We start from the raw sequence: 24,002 nt of genomic DNA, 5'->3' as shown, positions 1-24,002 counted from the left end.
CTTTGAGAAGGGCAGAGTGCTGTGAAAGTGCTTTGAGAAGGGCAGAGTGCTGTGAAAGTGCTCTGGGAGGGGCAGAGTGCCATGAAAGTGTTCTGGGAGGGGCAGAGTGCCATGAAAGTGCTCTGGGAGGGGCAGAGTGCCATGAAAGTGCTCTGGGAGGTGCAGAGTGCCATGAAAGTGCTCTGGGAGGTGCAGAGTGCCATGAAAGTGCTCTGAGAGGCGCAGAGTGCCGTGGAAGTGCTCTGGGAGGTGCAGAGTGCCGTGGAAGTGCTCTGGGAGGTGCAGAGTGCCGTGAAAGTGCTCTGAGAGGTGCAGAGTGCCATGAAGTGCTCTGAGAGGTGCAGAGTGATGTGAAAGTGCTCTGAGAGGTGCAGAGTGATGTGAAAGTGCTCTGAGAGGTCCAGAGTGCTGTGAAAGTGCTCTGGGAGGTGCAGAGTGCCATGAAAGTGCTCTGGGAGGTGCAGAGTGCTGTGAAAGTACTCTGGGAGGTGCAGAGTGCCATGAAAGTGCTCTGAGAGGTGCAGAGTGATGTGAAAGTGCTCTGAGAGGTGCAGAGTGCCGTGAAAGTGCTCTGGGAGGTGCAGAGTGCCATGAAAGTGCTCTGGGAGGGGCAGAGTGCCATGAAAGTGCTCTGGGAGGTGCAGAGTGCCATGAAAGTGCTCAGGGAGGTGCAGAGTGCTGTGAAAGTGCTCTGAGAGGTGCCTGCATAAAGTGGATATTGCACGAATGTTTGTCTGCAGCTGAGCTCTGTGCATCGCTTGTGTTACGTGTAGTCCGTAACTTCTGATCTTTGGTGAATGCATGTAATTACCATCACTGAAGGGGTTCAGCTCTTTTGGTATCTCCCGGAATGGTCTTCTTTGTTAAGTCAGAGAAAGCAGAGGATGATACTAAAATAGAGTACTCTGCCTTCTTCTAACATAACTTGGTATTTTTTTCACTCTTGTATATTGCATAGTCAATATCCATCATCCATTCCGTATACGTCGACCCATGAATACTTCTTTCTTTTCGCGCATTCACCGTTCAATCATCTAAAAACACGCAAGTATAAGGAATGGATCATTTATAAAAACTAATACAATAGGCAAGAGTAAATTAGAATATATGTGCCTCACAGCATACATTTTTTATCCGTTGGACATATAGGCTACAACTGAACCTCTTTCCGTCGACAAAAGTGTGGACGAAAGTGAACCCCTGCTTTTGCTTCATGAAGCATTGAGTAGAATATAAATTAGATGTTTTTCATATGTTCGCCCGTTTGCAGTTTTTTCCATTGATTTATTTTGTATTAGTTGTTATTTGAATGTGTGGTTTCCATACCAGTGACAACTTACCATAATTATTCAACTTATTTCTAAATTATCACCTGGGTTGCACTTATTTTGTTATATCGTCCCAATTGATGACAATCCCAGGTCCCAAAAAGGGATGAAGTCATCAACACTTGATTCCACAGGACCACAGAGTCTGGCATAGTGGGACCCCCTGGGGAGATGGAGGCGCATAGAAACTAACTGCGCCTTCTTATGGTAGAAACAAAAGTCTGCTGAGATGAAAAGTTGAGTCTTCAGCGTGTGCACTACTCTGTTGGGAAGCAAAGATGTGCCATCAAGGCCTAGCTCTTGGAAGGTGCTTTGATGGGTCAGTCCGATACTGTACAACACAAGCATTATACAGTCAGTCGTATTGACTGCCAGAACTAGAAGGACGTTTAGTGAGTCAGTCGATATTACAGTAGAGTGGATGCAAGAAATGATGGTGGCTGGCTCAAGTCTCTGATGCTTAGCAATCATGAGATATTACAAAAAAAGTACGTTTATGGGTTGGGACTTGTTCTGCAGTTCACAGGCATGTCTGCATTTCTTTTATTGCTCAGACATGTTTGCGGCTCTATGCTTTGATGGAGCACTTTACATAGGAAACAATGTAGCAAATGTTATTCTGTGAAAGTTCATTCCCATAAATCGCTCCAGAGCCATCCGGAGAGCTGAATGTTTTAACACTACATTTGGAGATGTGTCTGGGGTAAAATCTATAGAACCCCAGTTATGTTATGTCACGCAGATTTGTAGAGCGCACTATCACTGGGAGGGTATTCTGCGGAGTCAAATTCCACGAGTTCTGCCCACCCTTAGTCACCAAGCAAAGTTCGAGGTACTTATGATCTGTGCCGCAGGAGTTGGCCATTTCATGGAGTTTGCCAGGCTTCGCGGTGTCAGGGGATACCCCCAATGTGGATCGGAGACTCTTTTTCCCCACCAAGGTTGGTTTTAGGCCCATGGTCTCGCCATGCCAGGAGAGGGGTAGGGAGTCCAGGTGATGACAAGGGCAGTTCTCTGCCTGGCAGAAATATTCCTGGGTGGTGCAGGGACTGTGACCTCTCCCAGGCGTGGAATCACCCGATACTCTCCATGGTCTCTGGTGAGTGATCTCTGGGGGGCAGAACTTCTGGACTCTGTGACCTGCTGGGGGTCCTCTCCGAGGCTGGACAAGTAAGGAGGCAGACACCGGCAGGGCAGATCTTCCACCGTGATCCCACCCTCGGGTGGACATGCAGAGATCACCCTCCGAGGAGCACCACAGGTCCTCATTGGGTTGAGTCGGCGGGAGTCATTCCGGTCCGCGGCAGTGGGATAGGCGCCAACCTCAGAATGATCAGTTTGATGGGTCAGAGATTGGGCATCGGCCGGTCCACCTGACCCCCATCTTCCAGGCTATCTCCCCACTTCGGAGAGTGAGATCCCCTGACCCCATCTTCCAGGCTGTCTCCCCACTTCGGAGAGTGAGATCACCTGACCCCCAGCTTCCAGGCCGTCTCCTCACTTCGGAGAGTGAGATCCCCTGACCCCATCTTCCAGGCCGTCTCCCCACTTCGGAGAGTGAGATCCCCTGACCCCATCTTCCAGGCTGTCTCCCCACTTCGGAGAGTGAGATCCCCTGACCCCATCTTCCAGGCTGTCTCCCCACTTCGGAGAGTGAGATCACCTGACCCCCATCTTCCAGGCCGTCTCCCCACTTCGGAGAGTGAGATCACCTGACCCCCAGCTTCCAAGCTGTCACCGCACTTCGGAGAGTGAGATCACCTGACCCCCCATCTTCCAGGCCGTCTCCTCACTTCGGAGAGTGAGATCCCCTGACCCCATCTTCCAGGCTGTCTCCCCACTTCGGAGAGTGAGATCACCTGACCCCATCTTCCAGGCCGTCTCCCCACTTCGGAGAGTGAGATCCCCTGACCCCATCTTCCAGGCTGTCTCCCCACTTCGGAGAGTGAGATCACCTGACCCCCATCTTCCAGGCCGTCTCCCCACTTCGGAGAGTGAGATCACCTGACCCCCAGCTTCCAGGCTGTCACCGCACTTCGGAGAGTGAGATCACCTGACCCCCCATCTTCCAGGCCGTCTCCTCACTTCGGAGAGTGAGATCCCCTGACCCCATCTTCCAGGCTGTCTCCCCACTTCGGAGAGTGAGATCACCTGACCCCCATCTTCCAGGCCGTCTCCCCACTTGGGAGAGTGAGATCACCTGACCCCCATCTTCCAGGCCGTCTCCCCACTTCGGAGAGTGAGATCCCCTGACCCCATCTTCCAGGCTGTCTCCCCACTTCGGAGAGTGAGATCACCTGACCCCATCTTCCAGGCTGTCTCCCCACTTCGGAGAGTGAGATCCCCTGACCCCATCTTCCAGGCCGTCTCCCCACTTCGGAGAGTGAGATCCCCTGACCCCCATCTTCCAGGATACCTCCCCACTTCGGAGAGTGAGATCCCCTGACCCCATCTTCCAGGATGTCTCCCCACTTCGGAGAGTGAGATCACTTGACCTCATCTTCCAGGCTCTCGCTCCACTTCGGAGAGTGAGATCCCCTGACCCCATCTTCCAGGATGTCTCCCCACTTCGGAGAGTGAGATCCCCTGACCCCATCTTCCAGGCCGTCTCCCCACTTCGGAGAGTGAGATCCCCTGACCCCATCTTCCAGGATGTCTCCCCACTTCGGAGACTGAGATCCCCTGACCCCATCTTCCAGGCCGTCTCCCCATTTCGGAGAGTGAGATCCCCTGACCCCATCTTCCAGGATGTCTCCCCACTTCGGAGAGTGAGATCCCCTGACCCCATCTTCCAGGATGTCTCCCCACTTCGGAGAGTGAGATCACCTGACCCCCAGCTTCCAGGCCGTCTCCCCACCTCGGAGAGTCAGACTGCACCGCCACAGGCTGGACATCCTGCGGGATTTGCTGTTCTGCAGCAGGCCAGTGTTTACTCTGCTCTTTGCATTCCCATGGAGCCCTCTGACTCCGCTGCTGTTCTTGGGCGCAATCCAAGGCCCCCTCCCTGCTCTGTCCGCGCCGCTCGGGCCGGAAGGTTTGTGTATTTACCTCCGCCAAGGAATCCGGAAGGAGGAAGAGGATGGCGATGACCATTCTGTTCCACGTCAGGCACTTTATGTTACACTGTTCCCTCTCTCGGGGTGGGAGGACAGGAGCCCCATCTCTGCCCGGGGGAGTGGGGGGGCGGCTGGACCTCATGTGTGACCCAGGCGCACGTGCAGCAGATTGTCAAGTTTATTCCTTTAAGCCCATGAGAGTTAAAAATGAAAGTATAAAAGCTGCACCAGCAATACCACATGTAAGCACATACATACTACACGCAGGAACATAAAGTGCCGCATGTAAGCACATACATACTACATGCATGAACATAAACTGCGGCATGTAAGCACAAACATACTACATCCATGAACAGAAAGTGCAGCATGTATGCACATACATACTACATGCATAAACATAAGATGCCACATGTAAGCACACACCTCTAGGCATAAACAAAGTGCTGCATGTAAGCACATAGATGCTACATGCATAAACATAAGGTGCCGCATGTACACACATACCTACATACATAAACATAAGGTACCACATGTAAGCACATACCTACATGCATAAACATAAGGTGCCGCATGTAAGCACATACATGCATAAACATAAGGTGCCGCATGTAAGCACATACCGACATGCATAAACATAAGGTGCCACATGTAAGCACATACATACTACATGTGTAAACATAAGGTGCCGCATGTAAGCACATACATACTACATGCATAAACATAAGGCGCTGCATGTAAGCACACACATCTATGCATAAACAAAGTGCCACATGTAAGCACATACATACATGCATAAACATAAGATGCCACATGTAAGCATACACCTCTGTGCATAAACAAACTACAGCATGTAAGCACATAGCTACTACATGCATAAACATAAGGTGCCGCATGTACGTACATACCTACATACATAAACATAAGGTGCCACATGTAACCACATACACACCACGTGTAAGCACATACTTACATGCATAAACATAAGGTGCCGCATGTAAGCACATACATCCTACCTCCATAGACATAAAGTGCTGCATGGAAGCACATACCTACATCCATAAACATGAGGTGCCACATGTAAGGATATACCTACCTGCATAGACATAAGGTGCCACATGTAAGCACATACCTACCTACATAAACATAAAGTGCCGCATGTAAGCACATACATACTACCTGCATAAACATAAAGTGCTGCATGTAAGCACATACCTACATGCATAAACATAAGGTGCCACATGTAAGCACATACCTGCATGCATAAACATAAGATGCCACATGTAAGCACATACATACTACATGGATAAACATAAGGTGTTACATGCAAGCACATACCTTCATGCATAAACATAAGATGCCACATGTAAGCACATACTTACATGCATAAACAAAGTGCTGCATATAAGCACATACATGCATAAACATAAGGTGCCACATGTAAGCACATGCATACTACATGCATAAACATAAGCTGCCACATGTAACCACATACATACTACATGTATAAACATATGCTGCCACATGTAAGCACATACTTGCATGCATACACATGAGGTGCCACATGTAAGCAGATACTTGCATGCATAAACATAAGGTGCCACATGTAAGAAGATACATACTACATGCATAAACAAAGTGTCAAATGTAAGCACATACTTACATGCATAAACATAAAGTGCTGCATGTAAGCGCATACAGAAACATATGCTGCCACATGTAAGCACATACATACTACATGCATAAACATAGTGTCAAATGTAAGCACATACATGCATGATCATAAAGTGCCGCATGTAAGCACACACTTACATGTATAAAGAAATTGTCACATGTAAGCACATACTTACATGCATAAACATAAGGTGTCACATGTAAACACATACTTACATGGATAAACATACAGTCCTGAATGTAAGCACATACAAGCATAAACATAAAAGTGCCGCATGTAAGCACATACCTACATGCATAAACATAAGGTGCCACATATAAGCACATACATACTACATGCATAAACATAAGGTGTCACATGTAGGCACATACCTAAATGCATAAACAGAAGGTGCCATATGTAAGCACATATATACTACATGCATAAACATAAGGTGCCAAATGTAAGCACATGCCTCTATCCATAAACATAAGGTGTCACATGTATGCACATACCCACCTGCATAAACTCAAGGTGCCACAAGTAGGCACACACCTACCTGTATAAACATAAGATGCCACATGTAGACACATACATACCTGCATAAACATAAGGTGCCACATATAAGCACATAAATACTACATGCATAAACAGAAGGTGCCACATGTAGGCACACATCTACCTGAATAAACATAAGATTCCACATGTAAGCACAAACCTATATGCATGAACATAAGGTGCCACGTGTAAGCACAGACATACTACATGCATAATCATAAGTTGCCACAAGTAGGCACATACCTACCTGTATAAACATACAATGCCACATGTAGGCACATACATACCACTTGCATAAACAGAAGGTACCACCACATATAAGCACATACATACCACATGCATAAACAGAAGGTGCCACTTGTAGGAACATAGCTACCTGCATAAACATAAGATTGCACATGTAAGCACAAACCTATATGCATGAACATAAGGTGCCACTTGTAAGCACAAACATACTACATGCATAATCATAAGGTGCCACAAGTAGGCACATACCTACCTTTATAGACATAAAATGCCACATGTAGGCGCATACATAACTGCATAAACATAGGGTGCCACATATAAGCACATACCTACATGCACAAACCTAAGGTGCCACATGTAAGCACATACCTACATGCATAAACATAAAGTGGCACATGTAGGCACATACCTACCTGCATAAACTTAAGCTGCCACATGTAAGCACATACCTATGTGAATACATTTAAGGTGCCACATGTAATCACATACTTACATGCATAAACATAAAGTGCCACATGGAGGCACATACCTACCTGCATAAACATAAGGTGCCACATGTAAGCACATACCTACAAACAGAATGTGCCACATGTAAGCACATACCTACACGCATAAACAGAAGGTGCCACATGTAAACACATACCTACATGCATAACATAATTTCAGCTACCGCGGCTAGACAATCCGAGTTTGTAGCATTTGGAAGTAGAAAAACAAAACTGCCTGAATACAGCAAGGAAATTACTGAAAATACATTATGCACATATATGTAAAAACATACATGTACACAGATATCTGCACCCGTCTATACACTGACTCATACTCGACTATACAAGGAGCCATCTGTGGATAGAATCATACATAAACATACATTGTGTTATAGCTGAAAATACTAGGGCCCAGCAACAGTGTTACAAATAAAAATGTTGTTATAGCAGAAACATCACAGAATAGCAATGTAGTCTCGAGTTGCATAATGACAAACCACGGGATGTTACAGGAGCTTGTCACTGTCGCACTGCACTGTACAGGTGCTTTTTACGTCATTATTCATATTTACACTTTGAGGTACAGAGTCATTTTCTCGGGGTCAAAAACGTTTTTATCACGTGCTGAAGCCCACTAAGCACTTTTTGGTGGTTCAAGCCAGAAAACGTGAAACTGAAACTTCTAAAAATAAGGTCCAAGTGATTTCAGTTTGTTAAAATATAATTTTTGGCTGCACCACTTCAGAAACATTCCTAAACTGGTTAACACCCAGTGAATTACCTTTAAGGGACTGGGATTAGACCCCTACATCAAATATGAAAAGTGAAACTACAAATCCCAGCATTCCTGCTGTTGCTTAAATACCAGCCCTGGCTAAACACCACTGTCCCGACAGCACCTCAGCCCCGGACCCCTGACCCCTGACCCATCCCTTGATACCAGACCGGACTCTCACAAATCTGATTAATGCAGCGCAAACAGCTAGTTTTCAGGTCTGAGAACCGGAAGTCAGGGGGGCTCTTTACCTGACCGCACCTGCTACTGTCATGGGAGCAGTTGGATACCAAAGCATTAAAAAAATAAAATTACTTAAACTACCAAGGAAATGCAATGACTTCTTTAGTTTTAATTTAATAAATGTGTATTGAATTAAGAACACTGAAATAGCACGTAACTATAGTGACAATTCAACACAAGACCAGAAATCAAATAACATGTAGAAACTATTAATAAAATGCTATAAAACTCAGATCTGCAATATGTGAATGAAAAGGCCGCCTACAAAAGGACCAAAAGGAAAGGAAAAGAACATAGAGAATGGATGTCACTGAAAAGTACAGGCTTAATAGAGTATAATGGAATGACTGGAATAGCTGTATTTTTTTAATTGTTTGAATGTCTTCCCCCAAAACAATTTGAATCACATAGGCATACATGATTATTTACTTCCATACAAAACACCTAACATGCAGACAAACATACATACAGATATATACCCCACCTCTAGAATTAAGGATCCATTGTGTCTCTACCCTGGACCCTTTTTTTTATTTTTATATTTCTGTATGGGAGTCAACTCAAGCCGAGTCCCAACATGGCTGCCAACACTTGCTTGTTGAAGTGCTGACAGCCAATCAGATCTCAGCACGAGATTGGGAGGGGTTGCGAATCCTTTGCGTCCCTATATATCCAAATTTGGATTTTTTTTAATTTCTGAAAAACTACTGAACTGATTTACACCAAATAACAAAAAGGGCTCTTTCTGGACCAAGAGCTACCGTCCTGACCAATTTGGTGTAATTCTGTCCTGTGGTTTTGGCGCTATCGCTGTTCTATTTGTCCTATGGGAATTAACATTGGGAACGGTCTAAATTTACCCCCCCCCTTCTCTAAGCCCTCACTTGCCAGATCACCCCAAAACTTTCCAGAATCCGCTTTGTGACTGTCAAATTTTGGGGGAAATTTTTGTGAAGATTCGTCAAGCGGCATCAAAGATAGAAGCAAATAAAAAAACATCCTTTTCTATAGAAACTAGGCACTAACTATAACTACTCAGTGGCGACCACCACTCGGTTAATATATATATATATATATATATCGGATGAAACTGTAACACATGACGTAAAGTAACTTTAGGCCACAAGTTATAGTTTGTTAACATAAGTATAACTATAACTGCTGAATTTCTATGGTTTTGTATGGTAAAAACTTCAACCTTACTATAACTTCCCTGTAAATATATATATATATATTTTCTGTACTCATTGGACACCAACCCTAAAGGACAAGCTCAATAGAAGAACCAAAAGGGCATGATACCAGTTCTGTCTCCTTCCAGAAAGCAACTTCACAACTGCTGTTAGAGCCCTCATACCTTCGCACCCGGATGGGGGCAGTGCTCTGGACATGGCCTCCAAGTCTTCCTATTAACTCCCCTTAAAGCCATCTTAGATACTGCAGCATGCCTCATCAAGGGCCAGAAGAATACAACCACATCACCCGTACCCCAAAGGAACTCCACTGGCTGCCCCTGCCTGCCGCACTATGTTCAAACCACCTGCGCCATCTACCGAGTCATTTCGACCCGCACCCCTGCTGTGTGATGAACTGGCCACCCTCAGTGGCTCAGGGCACACCTCGGATTCTGTCAGATGGAAATGAAGAAGTGCAGAAAAGGAAAACACAAGACAATAGGCCTTCCTTCGCTTTGACCCTGTTCAGAGATCTGCTTATTTTTGGTTAGGTTTGCTCTATACAAATACACTCAGAAATACATGCTTCATGCACATCCACTGATACTAATATGCAGGAGGGGCTCGGTGCTAATTAGGGGTGGGGAAGGGAATAATATATGTAATTTTTTTTAACTTACCTGGATCGTTGCAGCCGCCATAGTCACCTCCACGCTGCTCCTATCCTGCAGGCTGCAGGCAGAGGCTCCCAGCCTGCCCTGCGGCCAATCCTGACGCTGCTCAGAGCAGCGTTAAGATTGTCTGGGAGCGACCAGCCAGGGTGCTTCCAGGCAGACTGGGAGACTGTGCTTACGCATGTGTGTTTGGCCTGCCAGAGACGGCCGGCCAAACATACATGCGCCTTGAAGGGGAGTGCTGTGCACTCTCCCTCAGTGCACGCCACAGCCTCTGACCCCACCTCTTTTACCAAAAAACAATAATAAACATTGTTTATTAATGTTTACTGGTAAAAGGTTTGCAGCAGCTGCTGGCGGGGGGGGGCGACACTCCTCTGCCCTAGCGGAGGAGCCACACCTTCTTATATAGACTCATATATGCAGGCATAGACATACATGTTCATTCTCATACAAATACCCCTACATAAATAATGCATTCACATGCATGCATTATGCATATGCACACATTCATTACCATACATATATTATGTATATACATCTACATGCATAACACACAGATGCATAAATCCTTCCATCCGCCCTTTCATGTCATTAAATTGACACATAAATAGACTTGCACATTATGGACTTACTGACATATGTGCCTTACAGAGATAATCCAAAGAACATATGTTTAATACACATAAACAAATATAACTTATGGTTAATAACCTGGGCCTTTCTATAGTGACCCCTTTATCAATACATTATCAAGACCTCTGTCATCCTGAGGCATATGTAATCACCCCCTCACCACATTGTATGCACATACATACACACACACACACGCACATATATATGCTTATACTGGATCAAGCACTCACATTCATGCACACATATAGGCACACACATGCATGAACACACATCCATATATACCACGGCCTTTCTCTTTTGCATGGTGGTCCAGGCACCTCCGTGAGGTTGACACACATGCCAATTGCATTGGGGTGATCTTGGGTTGTCCGGAGAGCTGCAGACTTTGGAATTATGGAGCTGGGTTCGAGTCTCACCTTTGACTCAACATCCTGTGATTCTAGGCAAATCAATTAGTCTTCCTGTGCCGGAAAATTTTAAAAATGAATGTGCCCTTGTGTAATGTAACTACTGCTCATGTAAAGGGCTCCAACACCTTTGGGGCGAATTCCCCCATTTAAATCTGCAAACAAAAGTTGTGGGCTTCTGCGGGCCTTTGGCAGTGGAGTAATAAAACTTGAGGAGGCCCTCCTGCACAGTACTTGGAGGGTCCCCACCTCCAAACTCACTCAGGAGCTCTCAGGTCAGGATACTAGTTAAGGCCCCCCCTGGAGCTTCGGGCCACCCCCACACCACGGGGGCTCCGGGGGCCTTTGTTACACCACTGGTCTTTGGTACAAGAATACTGGGTGGGGCAGTTACACAGCTGTCCAGGGCATACATAAGGCACTCCAACAATGGCCCCAGGTCTGTGGGGGATGGGGCCTGTGCCAAGGAACTAAGTTTTGACCTGATTTCCAGCTTCATCCCCCAATGGGTGTGAGGGGGCTCCCAAGGTGGGCCATCTCTGACACGATGTCCGCTACATAGCATACAATCACATAAAAATAATTTTTGTTCCATAAATTTTGATATTTTTGCTAGTAAAATTTAAATACTCTTTTTTAAAAGCAAACAATCTTTCCCTTTCTTTAATGGAGAATGTTATTTAAAATGCCAAATGCCTATGCATTTGTTATTGTTTTTTTATAATTGAGACCCAATATGTTTTTCCCTTATCACATCTTTGGTTTTAGATCCAATTTGTTGGTTCCTCATAAACCCCTTTATGGGGTGAAGATGTTGGGGTGAGGGGTCTGTAGAGAATCCTCTGGGGGACCTTTTCACCGATAACAATGGAGTGTTTGTTGTGAGTTACTACTGGGGAAGCTGTACACAGGGCTTTAAGTGGCCTGGGTCCCTCTGGGTCTCAGATCTGGTAGTAATTAAATGCTAATATGGAAAAGGGTCCCTAGAGCAGCCTATAGTCATGCCATTAATTTACAGACAAAGCCTGCTCGCTTTCTGAACAATATATGTAAAACATGTCAAGGTAACCCAAGTCAGTGATTTAGTTTCTGTTTGTATTTCACATATTTTCTGGATCTTCATTTCCCTAAGAGTGTTTGTTATGAGTTGGCTGTTATGTTGCTGACATTTTTTTTTGTCCCTCATGTTACCCTTGTTTATTTAATACTTTCAACGGAATGACCTCCCAGGAATTTATAACAAACCAGGATTGAGAGTTCTGGGGTTGAGGCTGAAGGAAAGTTCTGGGGTTCAGGCTGAAGGGAGGGCAAGTTTCTCACAGTGGCTGTCAGTGGGTCAAAAGTGTGTTCAAAATACAGGCTCATCCAATCCTTGGCCTCTCTGCAGAGTGCACACAGCAATCGTCGTGTGTGCCAGTTGCAACCGTAATTCTATTCCAATTTGTCTAAAAAAGATACAAATAATTGTTAAAATATTGACCTGGCGAAAGTAAATGCAAATGTAGTGCGTAGAGGCGAGTGGGTGTGCTTTGTGTGTGTTTGGGGGTGAAGTGAAGGAAATGCAATGAACTGTGTACATGGGAGACTGAAACGAGTTGCAGTGGCATAAAGATTGAGCCCATCCTGCAAATAATACAGAGCCCCCCTCCAGACTCACTCAGGAGCTCTCAGGCCAGGGTGCTGTGCTGAGGGGTGTGCTTGAGCTCAGAGCCCCCGCAGGGGCTGCAGGGGCCTTTGTTATGCCACCGAAGAGTTGTTGTTGAAGAGGAAAGAGATGAAGTTTGAGACATGGAGATGGAGGGTTTCAGAAAGGAGTGAGGGAAAGACAAAAAGGGTGCGGGTGTCCAACGTAGACTGCGGATGTAGCGTCCTAGAGGGAAGAAACTGAGGCACTCTGAAGCGCACGAACCCTGCCACGGGTCGCAGTACTCTTTAATTCAGTCTCATCATTTCAGAACTGAATATTTTGAATTTTATTTACAGCAAACTAATTGTTGTTACTCATTTATCTTACACAGCTAGCAACCACTGACAAAACCAATAGTCCTGGTTTGTTTTAGTTGTACGTCAGTTGTTGTGTAATATATCTGCATGAAATAACAGAAGGCACAGCAGCAAAATAGCTGTGAGACAGCATGCTATGGGAAGCACAGATTTTTAGTTTACATGTTTAAGCCATGCCCTTAATTACATAAGTCACGCCCCTTATAGAGACCCAAAAGTTTTTAAATCCCACGTAAAGCTGTGGCCCCACAGGTGAAACCATTTTGTCAGACTGAGCCATCCATTGCACTGATGCTCCATTGGACAGCAGTGGTCATTCGAGAGGTGTTCTGAAGAGATCCTTCCATCCCTGCCAAGTTTCCGAGGTCCATACGTGACTAGCTGCTCCAGTCGACGGTTTTTCTTTGAATTCTGGGACTTGTAGTCTTGCTTATTTAATTATTAAAGAAGACCAGGGAAACATGGTAGCTATGGGGCCATCAACCCTAAACGTCAGCTCCCCATTATCTTGAATATAAACTGTACATTTCAAGATGCTTATTACAGTTATTCCTTTTAGAAAAATATGCCTCCTCTAGATTGCCTGTCAATCTTTCAATCAGATTTTGAAATTCCCACCATAAACAAGCCTTCTTAGTCCACATCCACCTACACTATTAAATGGCAGCTCTTTGCCACATAATATCGCGGAAGACTGCCACAGTTGACTGACTGACGGCTTCTCGGAGCTGTGATATGTGGAATGGATTCAACCATTGTCGTAAGAGACACCAAGCTTGAACGCCGTGAAATAAATACCCCGATAGGGCCTTGTGTCGTGATTTACGGTGATTTGATCTAGCTGTTCCTTCCAACGGGCCCGTTAATATCGACCAGAGACAAAGACGCAACACTCACAGTAGTCCGCGCGCCATCGCTCTTTGTCAGGCGGCCTTCGGCGCACGTGTAATGGCGGCCAAATGGGAAGTCAATATTAACAATTAGTGTCCCAGCTGACATCCGTCATACTCCGGGGTGTTCATTTTTAGAGGCAGCTGGGAGGGGCCGTGAATAGAGGGATGAGGACGGAGGCCAGGCCTGGGGAACAAGGCGGACCAATTACAAATGGTTTTTGCTGGATACAGATGTGGCCTATGGGCATTCAGGACTAAATACCTTCAGCCAGGGCCGGCTTTAGCGCTGGTGGCACTCTGAGCGACAGTGTTTGTTGGCGCCCCCCAATGACCACCTCCGCCACAAATTCCCTCACTACCACCCTTTAACAGTGCCCCTCAAGTCTCCATAACTACTCTCTCTCTCAGACGCATTTAATTAGTTTTGTAGCACCACCCATACCAGTGTAGGATGTCAGAGCACTTTATATCACACACACATTAAACAGAGAGAATCATCATATGTGTGTAAATCAGTGTATAGGAAATGTTACATAGGACAGTGTATTACAGGGTATAGGGAGTCACATTTCATCTATACTGGTAGGCGGTGTAGTTTAAGAGTGCTTGGTCTGGAGAAGCACAAACTCAATATTTAAAACGTAACACCATGGTTGGGGGATCTCTCTAATAATAAGAATTGATTTCTACTCAATTGAACCCGTTTTGCAACATTAGGTTAATGAAATACTGGGTAATAATCACAACGCTCTTATCTATACCTTGCAGTATGCATGCAGTTCTTTGATGATATATTAGGATTTTAACTTATAAACTACAAGCAACAAAAGGATCTCTCTGACAAAAGCAGTAGCCCAATAACCTATTCACATTATATGCAGTTTGTGAGCTGCATGGTTCTTGCAACAGACATATTAACCCTCTGCGCTACTCAATGATGCGTCAAAACTTCCATCGGACAAAACCCTGATCTCTCTCCAGGAATCACCACGGTTACCTTGAAAGTTTTTATTTTTGCCTGAAAACTGCTGGAGGCAAGAAACGCACAGCAGGTGTTTTTAAAACAATAACATACTTGCAAACAGGTGACCCCCACCCAAAGTCCGCACCCGGTGCGGTGGCACCGGTCGCACTACCCCAGAGCCAGCCCTGCTTTCATCTGAAACAGTAAACAGAATATTTATTGCTTAAAAACAAACTCCAGCTGAACCAACACCCAACAATACACAGTTACAATGGCAACTTGGACCAACTGTGTTTCTCCAAAGTAGTTCAGGGTATGTTAAAAAGTCCATACACTTGTAACTGGATCCAGTAAGAACCATTTGTAACTGGTCAACTGGAATTTCCTTCAGGTGTATGGCACACAAGGACTGGGGGTATCCAGCTCTGAGAGATATTGGTTGATCGGTTGACATACATTTAGAGCCTTTTATAAAGGGTCGGCAACAAACCAAAGCCCCTCATGAAAATAAAATAACGTGTTATTACCACTCAGTTCAAGCGCTGTAATATCGACCATGAAAGGGTGAGTAGTTGAGGTGAGCTTTCGAAGTTTGGAAACTCTACCTGAAGCTTGTAGCAGTAGGCAATGAACCCACTGAGCTACGCTACATCTACTTGATACTCTCTTTATCACATTCTCCTGCCCAGTTCCATGTCCTTCTTCCCCTTCATTTTATTGCCTAATTTCTCCTCTCACATGAGTCTCAGTCAATGTGTTGTTTTAATTAAACAAGGAGAAATTAAGGTTTTGAGGCCTAAAGCCGAGCCATACCGGGCGATGCGTCGAAAGCGTATCCTAACCCTTGAAATTGCCAAATAATAGAGTCATTCGCAGCGTTGGCGGAACCAATGCATTTCCAATCAAACGGGCTGTTGCGCAAATTGTAGCACCCCCACTGTTCAATGTCTTTTAATTCCTAATTCATTAAATAACTTGTGATTGCAGATTTATTTACAGGCGATCGCGCCGGCCATCGCAAAGATACCGAAAGCCCCCATACGTGCCACTGCAAAACGCTTTGAGTTTACCGCCTCATCCTAAGTATATGCATCTTTTGGTGCAATAATCAAGTTGGTTGAGCTTCCGCTGAGAAGGTTAGTAGGTACCTTGCAGATCACCGGTTTAAACTCCAGCAGTGCTGACTTACTCATTTTTGTTCTCAGAAGGATAAATGGCTAACAGCCACTCAGGTAGCGACAAGACATAGGGTCTGATTTAGATATTGGTAGATGGGTTATTTTGTCACAAAGGTAATGGACATCACATGCGCTAAAATCTAAATCCAATGAGATTTAGATTTTGGCAGACGGGATATCTGTCACTGTTGTGACGGAGTAGCCCGTCCGTCAATATCTAAATCAGGCCCATAGTTCTTGCTATATGATAATGAAGAGAGAGGTGCCTGTATAGAATGACGACTATGGTTGAGTTCAGTACCATGGTACATCGCAGGAGGGCTGTTGCAATGTGAAGAGTGGACGTTGTGTTGCAACAGCCAGAGCTGCCAACCTTGGAGCTAGGGAACCAGGTTTGTGTCTGGCATTGGCTCAACATCCTGTAGTTCTGGGTAAATCACTTAATGTCCCCATGCGTATAAACAACGAATGCAATGTTGTGTAATGTATTGGTGCTCGTGTAATGCGTAATGTGCTCCAACACCTTCGAGTCGAGTTTGCGCCATATAAAACTGCAAAAAAAAAGTGTGTGCTAAGCACCCCAAAGGGCTCTGAGCAGGAAGAAATCTGTTGAGCCAGTGACACGGACCATGCTTCGTTTGGCACTTCACCACAGTTATATATAAGCACCATGTAAACAGTCCCAACGCAAACACCATGAAACACGTGTCTCAAAAGATTTCCAGAAATATTGACTGCAAAAAACAATGAAATATGAGTAATTTGAAGTGGTGCAAAATGCATTTCAAGAGGTCTGGTGCAACTTATGAAAAGTGTAAACTAAATCCTATGAGAAGGGACCTGTGAGAATATCTATTTGTCTGCATCGTATAAGATTGGGGAGGGTAGTACTCATAGCCGTGTTGATGGGCATTAACAGCTGTTAATTGCCCTTTCCCTCAATATACAGCTTCAAATTACAACTATAATTGTGACGTGGGGAAATAGACATTAACGCCTGTTGGAGATGGTGCTACCCACTAGTAACACCGTGAGCAGGGGCCAATAATTCTTATTGGAGCTCCACAGAAGGCAATAAAGTGGCTGAGGGCCAATGATAGCTGATACAGCCCTTCTGCTCCGATACTCTGATGTTTGTCTTTCTGTTTCTCCCTTTTTAATTTATAAACTTCTACCCCACCCCATCTGGGTGGAATGTTCTAATAGCCTTACGGCCCTTTTGCCTTGTGCTGTAGCTTTTGTTGAAGGTCCTCATCAATGGCTCGGGCCTACAACACGGGTTTCAGGGACTTTAAAAACTGTTATAAGCCCTCGGCAGCGGGCTTTAATGCTCGTCAGAAAAACTGTGCCAGGAGAGAGACGGCAATAATAAAAACTGTGCTTTGTGAAATGACACTCCTACAGTAATACTGTGCTGTGAGATGTAATGTTTAGCCAAAACATTGTGCCTTGAGGGAAAACGTACTAACACCCAATCATGAGAAAAACACCCACGATAAATATATGCCATGATTAATGACACATCTATAAAAACCTGGTGTCATAAGATGTGCTCATCTGCACAGATGTTCCCTGAGAATGAGGAGGGCAGGCACCTTACCACTGCATAGCAGTGCACAGAGTTCTACAGCCAGCAAAAAGGTGATAAGGCAAAAATCTGCGGCTAAACACCACAAAGATGGTCATTTCCTGTAGGCAGTGTGTTTAAAATACTTGTAAATTTGCAATAATGCTAAGGGTTTAGTGTACTTTTAGCAGGTATAACAACGGAATCACTATTGCTAATACAAACAAACAATGTCAACAGTTTGGTGCTCACAAACAGTAAGTCTGGGGTTACAATGTATTGGTGTATTGATCATTTGTGATATCAAAGCTGTTCTTTAACAAAGTGACAACCCTTACTTGACATCCCTTTTTTAATGGTGTAATAAAAATGGCGTTACATTGTATCAAGTCTCAACATGAAACAGTGTAAGTCAAAATTAACAGTCGAGGCCATCTCCCCTGAACTAGGCCTTGACTATTTAACCAAGCTGGTCCAGAGAATTAACGGCTGGGAGCTTGAACGTCTGTCTCATATCAAGTACCCAGAAGACAGCCTCACCTTTGATAGTGCTGGGTTGGTCCTTCCAACTTCAGTGATCCAGGAAAAGGCTCATCAGCTTGAATGAATTTGTACGTTGTGTAGCTGTGCGTAGGCGTCCTAGTGCTACAGTCACCCCAAACCTTTGCTAAGACCCAAAGGTTTGAAGATGGCACCAATGCTGATTGGAGTTGCACTTCCTCCTTGAGCCAGTAATTTGAAGACTCACGCTGATGTGAATTGAATGACCCTGTGGTGCTTCCTGGCCATCAAGTTGCTCACTGTATGTCTCCCTGACTCCGGGGAAAGTCTGAAACTTATTGTGCACTGCCCTGATGCTCTGCCTGCCTGAATGTCCATGTGGAGCCAAAACCCAATGCAAAGAATTCTCAGGGAAGATCCCCCTATTTATATACAGTTGTCCAGCTCCCAGCTTGTGCAGACAGAGGAGAACTGTCCAACAACGACAATGTCAGTTGACCAGATTCTTGGAATAGAGACTGAACCCAATGAGCATGCTCCTTTTCAACATCACAAACCTTCTTAAAGAGTGACCCACTCCTTGATTATGCCCAGAATCCCAGAACGTGGACAGGCATTTAGTATGGGCTGTTCCACCATCTTCACAGCTGAGTGGTGTAAGACATTCTCTACGTTACCCTTGTTCACCCTGCTGGCCTTTGTTAAAGAATTGTGTGGCCTCTGTGGCCACGGAGCTAGAGCTTGTCCACTGAACCATCAGAAAGTTACATCTGTGACTCGTTGATCCCCCTCTGGGCTTGGATGACAACATCTTTCTATGGAGTGAGACAAATTTCCTTAGGACTCATGACTGTTAATGTTATGAGGCTAACATCAATGAATCCAAAGATGCAGAAATATTTTGAGGAGTCTATCTGGTGCCATTGCAGCAATTCCTTGTTCAGTTTTTTCAATCAAAGCCAGTGGGTAGTTTTTTCATTGCCCAAGCCTAGCAAGGGACTAGTCTGGCACCCCTGTAGAATAGTTAAACTACCCAACGGGTCTCCAACGAGTAGCTGGTGAGCTACTCATAAATAGCTTTCCTGTGTGCAGCCCATCCTACAAAATCTAAAAAGTTTATATTTAAAACAAACATGTAAACCTGTCTGATGTGGTCAGTATTAAAATTCTAATATGTTCGTAGCTCTGGTCCATTTTCATCAAAATGAGTAGCTTTTACTACCAAAAAGGTTAGAGACCTCTGGTTTGACTTGGCTTATTCAACATATATCCAGAAAAGTAGCTTGTAATCATGAGGAATCTGTGAAGTATAGTCACTAATTATGACATCAGCATTTCCCTTATTTGGTTTTGAAATACCACAACCCAGGAACCTCCATTGAGACCCAAATTAAGTGTTAGAACTTTGGACAGCTTTGGAGCTCTCCGTGGTGCTGAACACCCATAAGCTAACATTGGCTTATTATATCCTAGGATAGGATTACACCGAAACAAATAACAAAATGAACAATGAAATAAACAGCCAACTAATCCGCGAGATAGAGCTATACCCCTAAAGCTATTTTCCTGAATACAGTTATGGCTAGCAACTTGCCATTTCAAACAATATTTCTCGTGTTTCCAATAACTGAAAGTTATTAAAGAGCTATTCTTTTTTTAAAGTTATACCACTGACTGGGCCTTTACATTTCTGTATGAAGAGTGTGAGACAGTAATTTTATCATAGTATGGGCTAGATCCTTTTCTTATAACATGTATATTGTGACATCAGTTTGTGCCTAAAATAAGAATGTATGTTGTCACTAGTGATGATCTTCTACAAATGAATGGGTGAGCAGTGATGCCCGGGTGCATGAGTGCCTCATGCTAATGGGTTGATGGTTTGCATTCTCCCCATCCCACGATGCACCCTGCGGGTAGAGGCCCCACACTGTGGGGCTGCCCAGCAGAGCTTGAAAAGCATGATGGGTCAGCACGGCAGGGCGAAGGTGCATGGAAGCACTTGGGCGTCACCCAGTGGCGTCGCGGCATGAGCTCTGTGGTCCAGCTGCCTCCCGGGCCCGCTCCCTATATGCGGGGTCACTGGAATTATGTGATTGTGCAGCATTTTTCACATAATTATAGATTTGTCACCTTTGACACATAATCCATCTTCCGCAGCTTATTCTGCAGATTTTAACTAAAAAATATTTGTAGCTCAAACGGTTCAAAAGTTACTAAAAACGCAGTGACAGGTGTTTATGCACAGTAGAAGGCCGTTTGCAAAGGTTGACTGGTGACCTTTCTTTTGTTTTATTGCTATATTTGGGTGTTAAACTGGTACTAATGAGGTGCAACCAATAGCCAGACAGTGTTAACAAGTGTAAAAATGGCAAAATAATCAAGTAATACTATCCCAAAATGTGCTGCATCATGCTGCAGTTCGTCATTTTTTACCACATAATTTAGTTAACCCTGTTGCATAATTTGGCCCTCCCCTGCCACATTATTCCAATGGTGCTCATTATATGGAATAATGCACCCCCGCTTGATACTTTTAAGAATTTTTTAAGTCACTTCAAGGTTCCATTTCCTTGTAAAGGCACTCAACATTAGTCTTGTGGCTCTATGTGGACTTGTAATTTCTCAGTTACTTGCAGTATCGTTAGAAACCACATTTGGGGGTTCACTATCCGTACATAATCATTAAGTGTGTAATAGTTTATGTGACTCAACCTTCAGGGCACCTGTTTAGTGCTAGGCCAAGCTTCACAGCAGGGTAGCGATGACTTCAGCGTTTCAGCTTTCCATGGCATATATTTATTGAGGAGCTTCTTAGAACCCTGCGCGTCCCCTTTCAGGTATTTAGGAACTCAGACCAAGTACCCAGCATCCTAGAGGGAGGGATACATGCTGTCTCACCTTTTATGTGGAACTTCCAACATGAACAGGGAGAGGATTTGGTGTAACGGCCAGAGCTGCCGACTTTGGAGCATGAGAACCAGGTTTGAGTCTCGGCGTCGGCTCAGCATCGGCTCAGCATCCTGTGATTCTGGGCAAATCAGGACAGTGAGGACACCATGGAACCACTCATGAGACCTCGGGAGGGTCGCATTGGATCATGGAGAGGACCTCGCTCGGACCCTGCTAAGTGGTCGAGCTGTGGTACGGAGGAGGTGGCCTGCTGCATCACGGTATCAAGAAGGAGCCACAGACCATAGTGCGGATAACTGACACCATGCAGACCAAGTAACCAAGAAGAGGAGTGGCCAGGGCAGCCCAGGGCAAGAGCTGCTGGAATGGGGCAAACTGTGTGCATCACTGGGACAGCAGTGGCTTTAATCCAAAGGCCTTTGCTTGGTGTCACAATAGCAGGAGTTGCAAAGCCAAAACGGGAGGACTTCAACTCGCCGGAAGAAGGTACCGCTATCGTCATCTGTTACCAGCGCCAGGAAGGCCTGGTGGAGGATGGTCCCCTCTCTTCTCCAGAACTCAGAAGAGCAGAACACCGCATACCCCAAGCTTGATACCGTGAGCTGCAGGACGGTAGGACCGGAGAGCGGGCAGTGACTCCAGGGCAGAGGCTTGTTGCTGGCGCTTCAGAAATTGCAGACATGCTACTGGTGGCAGCAAGGAGGATCGCTGGAGTAGCGCACCGGGCCACCATACGAGCACCTGCAGCCAAGACAACGGACCTGGAAAAAGGCGTTGCGATGGGTGGTGCCACCTGGAGCCAGCACACCAGTGCTTATAATGACCAGGATACGCACAACACGACCAGTGAACAACATGGAGATGGCTAACTCTTGTAGAGATGGGTGAATTGCTCAGGTTGTGTGGTATGAAAGGAGAGAAGGTTGCCACTCCCTTTGACCAGGATGGACGAGGTCAGGGTAGCCTTTAAAACACCTGTATGGTTAAGGCACTGACACTTTGTGGCGTATAACCATGCTTTTCCTAACAGGAAGTTCGGGCAGAAGCGTTGCCTTGACGAGGTACGCTTGGGAGGGCTTCACGAATGCTGGAAGCTCATCCCCCCAGTCACTTTCCTCCGTGCGGAGCTTGCTTCTTTTAAGGCGTGCAGCAAGGGTCTACCGGCTTCCCCTTTACAATGCTGCGCACAACACCGCGACCCCACGACCGCCATATCTAGCGTCAGGGAGGTACGTTGCGGACGGCAAGCGACAGGGAACAGCCAGTCGGCACAGCATGGTGTATATGCAGACTTGTGACTCCCACCTCACAAAGGACAAATCACTTAATCTCCCTGTGCCTAAGGACAACGAATGTGTCCTTGTGTAATGTAACTGGTGCTCATGTAAAGCGCTCCAATACCTTCGGGCCGAGCTCGCGCTGTATAAAACTGCAAAAAAAAAAAAAAAAAACATTTTGGAAAGGCCTGGCCTGGTTGCTTTCCAGCACTTTCCTTTTACAAACAAGATCCCTTCTTCCTGTTGGTACACAGTGAGGCTGAAGTGCGCTCCTCGTGCGCGCCCACCCGCCCGCCGCGGCGGAGTATATCGTTGCACTAATGGACACCCCTTAGGGCCGCGCTTCACACGTGTAGATTTATGTGTAAATATTTCAGTGCCCGTCACTCCAGCTCTGTGTCTGCGGCATTTGTGCTGGACAGTGTCATTCTGCTCTCAAGTGGGGGGGGGGGGAGGGCATGAATCAGTCACCTGGGGGGGGGGGGCATGAATCAGTCACTGTGGTGACTTTCAGCTGGTGTAACAAGAGTGCTGACAACGGCGCGTAGCTGCCTGCGGCTCAGGGGCCAAGCTGTTCCTTACTGCTTGGAGTACTTCCGGGGCGATGTGGAAAAGGAATGCACAAGACTTGAGAGATGAAAGTCCCTGCCACTCAGTGGTAACGTCCAAGCCTGTGAGAGGACAGCATTCCTTCTGTCTCGGGCTGAGACCTGGGCTGTGAGAGGACAGCGTTCCCTCTGTCTCGGGCTGAGACCTGGGCTGTGAGAGGACAGCGTTCCCTCTGTCTCGGGCTGAGACCTGGGCTGTGAGAGGACAGCGTTCCCTCTGTCTCGGGCTGAGACCTGGGCTGTGAGAGGACACCATTCCTTCTGTGTGGGCTTGAGACCTGGGCTGTCAGAGAACATTATTCCTTCTGTCTCTGGCTGAGACCTGGGCTGTGAGAGAAAAGTATTCCTTCTATCTCGGGCTGAGACCTGAGACCGGGGCTGTGAGAGGACAGTATTCCTTCTATCTGGGGCTGAGACCTCAACTATGAGAGGAAAGCATTCTTTCCTTGTGGGGCTGAGACCTGGGCTGTGAGAGGAATGCATTCCTTCTGTCTGGGGCTGAGACCTGGGCTGTGAGAGGACAGCGTTCCTTCTGTGTGGGGTTGAGACCTGGGCTGTCAGTGGACCGCATTCCTTCTCTCTGGGGCTTGAGACCTGGGCTGTGAGAGGACAGCGTTCCTTCTGTCTCGGGCTGAGACCTGGGCTGTGAGAGGACAGCGTTCCTTCTGTGTGGGGCTGAGACCTGGGCTGTGAGAGGACAGCGTTCCTTCTGTGTGGGGCTGAGACCTGGGCTGTGAGAGGACCGCATTCCTTCTATGTGGGGCTGAGACCTGGGCTGTGAGAGGACCGCATTCCTTCTCTCTGGTGCTTGAGACTTGGGCTGTGAGAGGACAGTGTTCCTTCTGTCTCGGGCTGAG

At 46.0% G+C, this 24,002-nt stretch overlaps 1 protein-coding gene and 1 non-coding gene across 3 annotated transcripts in view; both read left to right on the top strand.

The window, feature by feature from the left end:
- RARB (retinoic acid receptor beta) overlaps positions 1-24,002 on the top strand; it is a 292,516-nt gene that overhangs the window by 15,632 nt on the left and 252,882 nt on the right. The window lies entirely within an intron of this gene.
- LOC138262534 (U6atac minor spliceosomal RNA) lies at positions 22,161-22,284 on the top strand. The gene has a single exon (XR_011199254.1). It is a non-coding gene; the product is annotated as a U6atac minor spliceosomal RNA (small nuclear RNA).

The sequence above is a fragment of the Pleurodeles waltl genome, chromosome 10 (assembly GCF_031143425.1).
Source record: "Pleurodeles waltl isolate 20211129_DDA chromosome 10, aPleWal1.hap1.20221129, whole genome shotgun sequence".
Taxonomy (NCBI): domain Eukaryota; kingdom Metazoa; phylum Chordata; class Amphibia; order Caudata; family Salamandridae; genus Pleurodeles; species Pleurodeles waltl.
The sequence above is the reverse complement of the archived record's forward strand: the minus strand, read 5'-3'. Positions and strand labels throughout refer to the sequence as shown.